The sequence below is a fragment of the Lygodium microphyllum genome, unplaced genomic scaffold (genome assembly GCF_053477565.2).
Source record: "Lygodium microphyllum isolate KBCC unplaced genomic scaffold, Lygodium_microphyllum_v1.1.10 scaffold_49, whole genome shotgun sequence".
In the NCBI taxonomy this organism is placed as follows: Eukaryota; Viridiplantae; Streptophyta; class Polypodiopsida; order Schizaeales; family Lygodiaceae; genus Lygodium; species Lygodium microphyllum.
The window spans coordinates 463,144-474,681 of record NW_028229532.1 but is presented as its reverse complement, the minus strand read 5'-3'; positions in this window follow the sequence as shown (position 1 = coordinate 474,681).

The window sequence follows — 11,538 nt, the reverse complement described above, 5'->3', positions numbered from 1 at the left end:
AATTGTGTCCCCAAAAAGCCATCTATTGGTGGAGTGAAGGCTAGAAGGTTCCTAGACTTTCATGGGACACTTGGTAAGATAAACTCTAGGAATGGTGGCTTAACTATTAGATACAATTAGTGGACATGCCTACATAATGCATTTAAGGATCATGCTGATAATGGACAAGCTCGGAATAGAAAAGCCAATGTTTGGGAAACACTAGACAAAGTATTCTTTTATTGTGATAAAACTGAGTGGAATGATGATGATCTCAAATACTTCAAAAACAAATTGAACCTTTTTAAAAAGGCAATGACAGAAGCTTGGGGTAATCAACACTTCACTCATTATATTGTAAGAAGTTTATATATATACGTCTCTTTATTTTCTGACTCATATAGGGTTTTCTAATTGAATTTCCTTATTTGTTAACTATGCAGCATATTTTATAGAACCATGCTACATATTTTATCAAGAAATATGGATCTCTATCTATCGGGTCAACCCAAGGTATGAAAAAGTCACATTATCAAGCAAGAATAAAATACTTTAGACACAAAAGACATGGAGGTGGATGATACAAAGCAAACAGTTTATTAGAGGTCTTTCAATGGTTCTATAGACAAATTTGGCACAAATTCAAGCTCAAAGACACAACCGCATCATGTAATACATTATCTTTGGAAAGGACTATATCCATTGTTTCCCAAAGAAGAAAATAGGGATATTTAAACTCTTGTGCAAAATAAAGATATTCAGAATGGTTACAAAATAGACAAAGAGATGGAAAAAGATGGGTTTCAAGAAACCCTTAATATCTTTTAGTCTCTGAAGACTCTGTTGTTTTGCATAAGAGTCTTTAGTTTCACTAGGTCCTCTAAAGGAAGCTTTTGTTTCATCCCACTCGATGAGACCTCTACATTTTAGGAACTTTTTTTCCTATAGCATGGAAGGAGCTTCAAATTCTTGGCATCTCCTACATATGGGAGAGAAAATAAGAGCCAAGAAATCCAAAGTATCGTATCCTAGATCCACTGTATCTAGGCATGAAGCCAAAAACTCTTATAGCTTCTTCCTTCTCCACTAAAATTAACTTGTTTGAACCTCTATTGAAAGTTTGGGATCCAATCACCTTGGAGATAGCTTTCAAAGCCATTATTGGGTGGTAAGCTTGGAGAGCTTGACAACCTGCTATGATAAATTGCAACTGTTTGATTATTTGAGCTTCCAATATAACGACCAAGGCCTTGACTTTTGCCAAGCTTTAATGGCCTTGAGCCCTTGGCTTTTCAAAGAAAGTTGTATGCACCATCAATTTCTATATACACAATAAACCACAATTCCTCTTCACAACCTATAAAATTATCATTTTGACCCCATGCTACAAGGATTGCCAAGCAGTAATTTTCTCTAATATAAAAAAGGTGTTGAATATCATTTAGCAATACATATCTATTTTTGTTGATGAGATAACTAGAAAATGTTGGGACACATTCAAGAGGACCCGTTTCAATCTTTGCACTCAACTCTATCTCCTTTTCTTCTACTTTTGTAATGTTTCTCACTTTTAAACAAAGCAACATCAAATCCCTACACAAACTAGTTCTCAATATCCTCTTGAAACATTTCCCCCTTTTCTTCAACTTCTTTGTCCTTGCATGCAATATCCTCTATCTTCTTCTTTTGTATTGTATATGAAGAACAACGATCCATATGTTGAAGATATACAAGAAATCCAATATCCTTCTATACAAGAAGACATTGATGCTAATTTTGATGAAAAGGGCAATCTGCTTTCCACTTCTTGAATTCCTCATTAATAAGGCTAAACCTTGTTTGCAAAGTTGTTCCATCATTTCTAGCTTCCATTACATCGCTATAATGGACAAATTCCTCAATCTCTAGGCCTTCCACATGTCTATCATAAAACTCCCTATAAAATCCTTTAGTTTATCTTCAAGATCCTTAAAGAGCTCTTGCAAATTAAAGGGAACATTGAGCATATCTCTGATGTAAACAAATCTAGATGAATTTCCAGTTGCATGAAGAAAACCAAACAACTTTTCATCACAGGTATCCTCCAGATCCTCCTCCTTCATTTCCTCTAAAGAAAACTTTCTTTTAGTTATCTTGATTAGTCACAAAACCAAATCCAAAAAAAATAAAAAATAAAATTAGGGGTATAATATACCAATCCACATTTGTTCATATCCAGAAGACTAAAGAAAGTTTGCTAAAAAAATTTAGTCAAAACCTACAAGGCGTTGCTTTTGTATTTTGTCAAATTTAACGCGTTTGTTATGTTAGAGATTTAGAAATGCAAGATGAATGAAGTGAATTTTTCCTTTATGCAACAGAGAAAGCATGAAATTTCACATCTCATCAATCAAATTTTGTTTTACATTCACGACTCATGAAATATGAAAACAATGATCCAAACCGCTTCATAGTTGTAACATTCCCGAATCTAAAACACGCATTCTGCATACGAATCTCCTCTTAGGAGGCTAAAAGGTTAGAATAAGGGCAAATTTTTTAAATTAATTATCCCTTTCTCCTCCAGCCGACTGTCGTGCTGGAGGAGAAGGGAATAGTAAGGGTAAGCAAGCTCCTTGCTAGAGCTTGCTGAAGGTAGGAGGCCATGCATTATGCCCGCGTGGGGGTGGGAAGAATCCCTCTCTCAGCTATAAATACCATGGGACACGACCGTCGGGGGAGGCCGACACACTGATGCTGCCATAGTGGTGAGAGAGAGGGAAAAGATTGTCACGCTATGGCTGAGGGACATCAGCCGTGAGGGAGAGTATGGGTGTGGAGAGAGGTGGAGGGATAGACTACTGTCGCGGCCGTTGAGCAAGGGTGGAGGCATCGAGACGATGCAACTGAGAAGGAAAGAGTGGGATGGAGGTTCTGCTCTGTTTTGCCGCCACCACAAGGAACACGCCATCGACCACCAACTGCCGTTCGTCATCTGCTGTTTTGTTCTCCCGCCACGTGGGGCTTCCACGTTTAGTTCAAAAGCTTAGGAAGCTTCTAAAAGCCTCCTAAGAAGCCCCCCTTCATGTGGCCTATTTAAGCCCTTTCATATTACACCTTTCCCCCCCCCCCCCCCTTTTCATATTACACACACAAAATAACCCTCTTGAAGGTCTTATACACCCTTTTTTCCTCCTTTCTTCTCCACCAAGAGTTTTTTTCCCCCAGGGATCTAAAGCCCCTTTTCGTGAGTCTTCTTATTGCCCTCTCAAGTGGGGTTTAAAAGCCCAATTACCCCATTGAAATCAAGCCCTTTTGCCCACTTTAGGCTGGGGTTTTAAAGACCTTTTCCGTGGGAAATCCCCACTCAAATTCATTTGTACTTGCGGGCTCTTAAAAACCCTTCCTATTGCCCTTCTCAAACAGTCTCTTATATCCTCGAAAATTGAGAACTTTCCATCATTGTCATTCTTGACGGTTGGAAGGTCCTAATTGTGAAATCCCTACTTCAAGGAGGAAACCTTCTAAAAACCGTTTCGGAAAGACGGTGCAAGCTGTCACAAAGGGGAGCTACGCGTGCAAAGGAGACGGCCAAGGTCATAAATCTGCATCCAAGACGGAAAGGCCGCATTCGCAATGGCTCCTAGGAAATCACAAGGCACAGCCGTAGGAGGATCGTCTCCTAACATCCACGTGGACATTTCACCACAAGTCCAGGTTTTTCTTCCTAATTTTTATTTACGTCGTTATAATTCAATCGTGTGTGGATGATTTTTGGAGATAGGATGCATTTTTCATCTTAAATACTTTGGAATTAGCTCATGACGGAAGAGTTCGGTCATTAGTATTTTTCAGTAAAACGAACAAAATGAAGGGAGCATAAATGCATTTCTAGCAAGATTGAAATTAGATTAATGTCCATTTTTACAAAACGGAATTATGATAGTACACGTCAATTGAGCATGGAAGAAATAAACCGCATATTGCATCATTGAACATCTTTTTCGAAATAATTCCTAACGAAAGTTGCTAGCAACCGTAGGAAATTGCTAGGGTTGCATGAAGAAGATTTAACTCTAGGCAAGTGGCCTAAAAACTTAAATCAACGAAAGAGTGTGTAAGTTCAACATACGACAAATTCATTCGAAAAAGAAAGTAGAAGAGACGGCATGTTTTAAGCATGAATCTTGTTAGCATGTTATAGGATGATCAATTGGAATTAGGCTATAATTATGCCTATGCTTTGATCATAACCCGAAAAATTAGGGTTTGTAAATCAACTTATACGTAGACAATGAATCATGTTCAAGACCAAGCAAGTTAAATTGGTTTAAACCTAAACACCTAAAACCGCGGAGTACTCATTTAGAAAAGGGTTAATTCAATGCAATGTATCCCAAAGAACTGACTAGGGTTAGCACGTTGAAGACATTTACCTTGTTGCTTGTATTACCAAAACTGAAACTCCTATACCCTAAAGACTTGCCCGCATTCGCAGAACGTAGGGACATTGGAATTTACTTGCGGGAAGTGATCTAGGGTTTTCCTAAGAATCTCTCGCTAAAAAGATGGAACTCGGAACCCTAGGACCAACAATGTCGGCCTAATACAATCAGTAATGGATTGTTATATCTAATCATAATATCGTGATTAGAAGACACCGTTGATGGGTAGAATAGTCCCATAGTTTGATGCGACACTAGGTGATAAGTTGCAGAGTCGCATGATCTTGTGATTTGATCACAAGGGAATAGCCAATTCCTCGAAATGAGATTGGCAGATTCTTACACAAGTTTATCTTGCAAGAGGATGAATAATTGTCCTGATATAGTACCTTTGTTGGGTAAAGATAATTGCTTGGAAGCAAAAGATCAATCAATAAATTGGGATAACATATGAACTTAAGGTATTGATCAAGTCGGGTTAATGGGGTACACCCTAATCCAGGATATAGGGGATCTTGCCAAGTCACAATTGATCCCGGATCGAGTGCTGGATACATTCGGAAAGAAGGATTTACTCCTTAGCAGTTGGCCAAAAATAACGACCAATGGAATTGATTGTGCTTGTAATAGTTTTAAGAGCACTGTTTTGCTTTTTTTGCTCAAAGAATTAAAGGATGAAAAGATATCTAATGCTTCAGGTTGAAGGCCTGAAGGGAGAGGCAACTTCAGTTACCCCCGACTGCCTGCCTAACCCTAACCAGGGGGTTATTAACCAAGCCGGGAAGGTGGACCGAACCCGCTGCAAGAGGTCTCTCCGTTGAGCGCTCCTTGGAGCAGGAGGATGCTTGGGTGCGAGAGGGGGCTTTGGTCATAAATCCCTCGCCTTTCGGGCCTTGCACAAGAGGCCAACGTGACTCGGGATTAGATCTCAAGGCTCGCATACTAGTCTACGGGCGGAATCTTGGATTAGTAATCCTTATGGATTGCTGGATAGCCTTCGGGCGGATTGTGGATAAGCCTACGGGCTGGACTTTATGTATTTCAAAAGATAAATATGATAACCTGTTGAAAAGGAACTTGTTTGACATTGTTTTTCTATGTCAAGTGCTATGATTACGTGAAGGAACCAGTGCCTAACGGGCTAATTAAGGAAGCTGATTGATACATGTCCAACTAAATGTGTTAGGTAATTAAATAACTAAACAACCTGAGGAAAGTGCGATGGATGTGGCCATGGGTCCGTCCTACGGATGGGTGGTCCCGGTTGGCCGGGAACTTTTCTCAAGCATGATGGACAGCAGGAAGATCATTCAAAGAACTCGAACATCAAGAGCGTTGACCTAGAGTCTAAGTTATAAATGATACTGATTTACGCTATTTTAGGGGAATGGAATGGAACTATGCCTTATGGCAGAGAGGTTGAGCTTCGCATCCCTCTCGTTTCCCATTCTCCTTGAACCAAGTGCAGCGTGAATCCGCTTTGGACCTGGCATTTCTGCATAAAGTAGTTCGCTCGGATTCGACGTTAGTTGCCGTTAGGAAAAGACCAATAGGGAAAACCCTAATTCAGGTCGGTCCTAAGTGAGAACGGCCAGAATATTTCTGCTAACATGGCAGACACGGAAAGTCCTAGATCGCAAACCCCGTAACATTCCTTGGGAATGCCGAGCGGAGCTTTCTAGACATCCTTTCCGATGGACTACTAAGATGTGTCCTGAAGATAATAAGTGGACACATTACAATAGTTCATAAAATCGCGTTTCACATGTCACTTTAACAAAAAAACTTGACTAATTTGCGTTTAATACATCTAAAAAATTTGAACAAAACAATGCATCAAGAACATCAAAACCCCATTATTTAACATGAGTACAAGACCAATTTCTAACTTCCTGATGTATCTTTCTCCTCTTAAACCAAGTAACATCTTCAATGCCTCGAAATTTAGGATTGCAGAGAAAAAAAATTAAGAAAAAGTTTGATACATGATATTTTCAGTTCCCCTTACTGGTGAGAATAAATGGGTTTTTGTAAGAATACACATGGTTTAGCTTGCGATGCTTACAAGATAAATAGCTGGTCGAAGACAAGGCAAGATACGTGAAAGAAATAGTAACATAAACCCGACCTTGAGTTGTCATATATATATATATATATGCCAATGGTCACCACACGTTTGTTCAAGAAGTACAATGCACTAATTCGGAGGAGATGCGCTTAAAATGAAAAGAAAAATGCTAAGAATTACCTTTAATCTTTAAAAAGTGGAGCCAAAAAAGCGTTATCATGCAAAAAAAGTGAAATGTGGCATAACTTCCCGAGAAAAAAGAGTTTGCCTGTCACACTTGTGAAATTAATTACACATTACAATAGCCACACGTGTAAACCAACATCCTTATAAACCTAATTTCTGAACTGCAAAAAGAGTTTTTTTGATGACAAAGCTCTTTCTATGCTCGATCACACCAACACAACGCTAACTTGATCACAATGCAAAATTATTCTTCAATGCAAGGTGACTCAAGAAGGCTTCATTGCCCAATACACGCGTTGAACCCTCAAAAATATAAGTTTTGTGACAAATATGAGTTAGTCTGAATCACTTGACAATTCCTACCATATGATCCCAAAAAAATCCCAATGTATGAAATACGAATAGGCTCTTCCAATGGACAAGATTTATTTCACGTTTCATACGTTGCTTGGAATGCAAGTTTTTTCAAATAGAATCATGGATCAATAGAGATTGATCACACAGAAGGATAAATTTTTTTCCACTTATGTTGATAAGAACTAGGTGGATAAGATTTAAATATTATTATTATCGATGTGAACATTCATATAGATTGTCTTTCAAGGGTTGAAATAATTGAGAATAAGATGTGAGATTTGTAGAATGAGAACTATTCTATTTTGAGACTTGTAAAACTTCATGACATTAATTGTCTTTAATCAAATATGTATCAAAAAAAGAAGTCATGTATGAAATGCGAGAGGTTGTTTGTTTCTCTTGTCTAGAAGGCCTCCTCACGTTTCATACATCTTGTGCTTGCATTATTTTATTGAAATTGGAGGTAGACTATGTGATTAGTGTTTGTTTGGTACTTAGTGATTGTAGATAACATTATATAAGAGATTTGGAGATCTGTCCTAATTTGGTTGTATTATTTGTTTTTTGGATGTTTCAGATGGCTAGAACTAAGGCCATTGCAAGGAAGCATAAAGTTGATCCTAGAGGTCTTGCTTCAAAGATCCATCAGTCCTCCAAGCCTTCCAAACTTACAAGGAAATCCAAGCCAAGGAGAAGGTTCTCATAGCATGTTAGGTGCCTAAAGGAGATTAGAAGTGCAATGAAGGCTCTGAATAATGCAATTCCAAAATTGTCTTTTTAGAGACTTGTCAGAGAAATTTGTGACAAGCATAGTGAGAGCGAAATTTAAAGGCCATTAAAGTGTGGAAAAGAAGTAGGTAAGTGCAAATTTAAGGCGTGAATTGGACCTCGTTGGAAGTAGCAGAGACAGATTTGGCAATTTTTACAAGCTGCGGAAGACGGGATTTCAAAGCAGTTTCGAAGAGCACTTGTAGATTTTTCATAAATTTTCCAAATGTCGGATTGAGCTAGAGCAACTTCCCAACTGTTCGGGTTGTTGAGCCGGTCTGGCAGGATTTTTTGCAACTTGAAACAGGCGTTGAACGATCGAGAAATGAAGCCGGGCAGTGCCAAAAGGGAATGGGCCAAGTTTTAAGACAAATTGGGCATGAGCATTGTGGGGGGCCTTAGGCCCCTTAAAAAAATCGATTTGGAAGGGGGGGGGGTGTTTTTTAAAACGGCACGATGTGTAGACGCTGCCCCCTTCTTCACATGGCAATTTGGATATGGAGGCAATTGTGGGCCTAAAAGCAACCCCCCAAACTAATCATAGCAATGAACTCTAGCATTTTCTTGCCTTCAATCGCCAATCTCCGCTCGGGCAATGGTTGCCCAAATGAAGAGTATAGAATTCAGTCTTTCTCTCTCCTCCTCCTCTCTCTTCTATAAGGGACTGATCACACACAGAAAATCAAGAAGGAAGGGAGATGAAGGATGCTTGTTCGAATTGCTCCAAGATTGAAAGGAGGACGAGACAATGTCTAGTGCTATCGGGAAACTGATGAGGGGTTCGTTGCTTGCTTGAAACCATTTAAAAAACCATGCAACATGCAAATAAGCGGTATGCTCAATTTTTACAAAGAAAATTTCATTGTTTTGATGTTTGATGGCTTAAATGATGTGTGCATGGAAAGGAAATTTATATGAATTATATTTGAAGTATGTTTAGGGGTTGCACATGATAAAACACAAAATACGTAGTCGTACATAGTAGTAATTAATAATTTAAAACTTGAAATGTGTCATTTAAGAGGAAAAATGAGGGTTTCTTTCGTTTCAGGTTGGGGAATGACGTTCATATGGGATGAAAAACTAATAAAAACTAGTGTTCAGCAAAATGTGATCCGTCAAGACTCATAAATAAGAAAATACCACATTTTTATGAACAAATAAATGAGAGAAAATAAGGAAAAAAATAGTTTTTACATCTAAAAATGAGAAAAAACTCTATTTTATGTTCATGAACATATAACAAGGCTAGAGCATGAGGATTAGAAGCCTTGTTTTTATGTTAGAGTATATTTTTATCGATTTTTACATAAAAAATACATAAAAATAAACATTACACCTATCCAACAAATACAAAACCTAAACGGTAGGAGGGAAGAGGGATTGTAAAAGTGAGTGGTCACTGAAAATGTTTTAAACTTTGATTTATCTGATCATGTATAGCGTACATGTTGATCACCATTTAAATGTAAGAAATACTAGTAACACAAGGAAACTTGGTGCTAGTCTCTAGCAACGTCACAATTACGAGTAGCTTGGAAATCATTAAAGGATTAGTTTTGCACCTCACATGGCTGGTTTTTTAAATCATAAAATGCTTGAGCACAAGGTGTGTCATCCACAATTGCATTATGCATGGTAAGTACTGGATGCATAGCAATTGATTGTCAAACATAGGATCTATGCCGAGTTGTGAGGAAAGCCAAGCTGTAGGCTAGACGATCGAATCTTTGGATAATTGTCAGGTGAGGAAATTTAACACCCTAGAATGTTGGAGATAAATAAGAGTCGAGTGTGTTTGTATGTGCTTTGTTTAGTGCAATGCATCTTGGGGCCAATTCTTGAGGTGTAGGAGAGCTGCAATGGGGCCACAACATTTAGCCAGAGAGGTGCCTCCTTTATGTTTGTAATACATTGGTGTATTACACCAAGATGTGTGGGATCTCCCTCTGAGGAGTAAGGAAAGGGTAATCATTGGACTACAACTTAAAACAAATGCAAGATGCACATTAGGTTAGGGTAGTGTTTCCCTTGGACGCTCCTAGCCACAAGACCATGTGGGGTTGTCTTGGGAGTGTTAGAGAGGCCCATCTAGTGCCTATAGCCAATGTTAGGCTCGCTTTTTGGTCACAATAGGTGGTGTATTTGTCAGGAGCTGCCTACAAGTGGAGGTTTTCGAATCTTGGTCGTATAAGGGACATGCGAGCCTTATTCTATAATTGAGAACTGCCTTGAAGTGGTGGATGTTAAAATTGGCCGATTACAATTATGGTAATTAGCACGAAGACCAATCCAAGGAATCCTCGTAACCCAAAAGATACTTTGTGCATTCTAAACGGTTTAGTGGGATCTTTGGTTAGGTATGTGACCCCGATTACTTTATTCTTTGCCTCGAAAGCGACACTATGCTCGAGTTGGGTTGCTATGGGGAAGTACCCATGGAGTGATGTTGAGTAATAATCCATGGGAGTTAGAGGAAAGATTAGGGAGAAAAAGTGAGGCTAGGAAGGCACAGTCGTCTATGATCCTCAATAATGGTAAGTTTTTAGAGGAAAAGATCGTGATGCCATTGGTTGGAGTAATACATGCCTATGAGCGAGATATACATTTGATGCTAGGGCCTAATACAGTTGGATATCAAGTGCAATTTTGCAAATCCATAAAGCATTGGATGATATCTATATATGTGGAAAACCCTTGTCAGAAATGAAGGTTCTATTAGGGCCTATCTTCGATTCTAGGGAAACGGTAGCTAATGAGGATAGAATTATTAAAACATCATTAGTAGGTGTTACCTCCCCAAACCACTTTATGAGTTGGTAGAAAGGGACAGCAAGGATAACATTAACCTTCCTACACTAGAAAAGGTGGAAACAGAAGAGGCTAGATACCCTAAAAGACTAGAATTAGGTCATGATGAATATGAAGATTTTAATGACCCAGTGCTGATCTCAAAGGAGAGGACTAAATGCCCTCCTCCTTATAGGGATCTCCTAGTGTTTCATGGACTAGTAAATGAGGATCCAATGTGGCACTTAAAAGAATATGGCCTAACTTGCCTTGCAAGTGGGCTCAATGATATTCATTAGATGCTTGTATTTTCTAGCATCCCTTAAAGGGAGAAGCTAGGAAACGGTACTGGAGCCTCCCAAGAGGGTGTTAAATCCTTCGATGAGCTATGTGATAAATTTTTAGATGAATACGAAAAGAAAGTACCTTATGATCAAGGTTTTAGGGTAGCTTCTATAGATTAGATAGGAGTCCTACCCTTCTGCTAAAGAATACGCTAGAGCCTTTGATGATATTCTTAGGCTTTGGCCAAGACAAGTTGCTATGTTGCCAGAGGATGTGCTATGTGAGCTCTCTATGAGTGGTCTAGTGCTTACTACACAAATCCAAGTGAGAATGTGAGATCCTAAGTCATTAAATGAGGGCAAGATGCATGGAATTGACTATAAGCATTATATTTGAAGATGTTGGGAAAACTTTTGGAGTTTTCCCGTTCAATGCAAGTGCATCCAAATATACAACCAAATTTTCAAGGAGAAGATTAATTTGCTAATACCAAGAAAACCTTAGTAGAAGACCTCGATAGCCAAAATCTCCAAGTAGGAAGTGGAAATCCTATGAGTAGGGATAAGATGCCTCTTGGTGGTAAAAATATTTCAAGCCAAGCAAGTCCCATTGAGGCTTGCAACAATTCCATGAGAGGTAGCTATGGAGGCACTAGTGATAGAACCATCATGTCTACAAGCA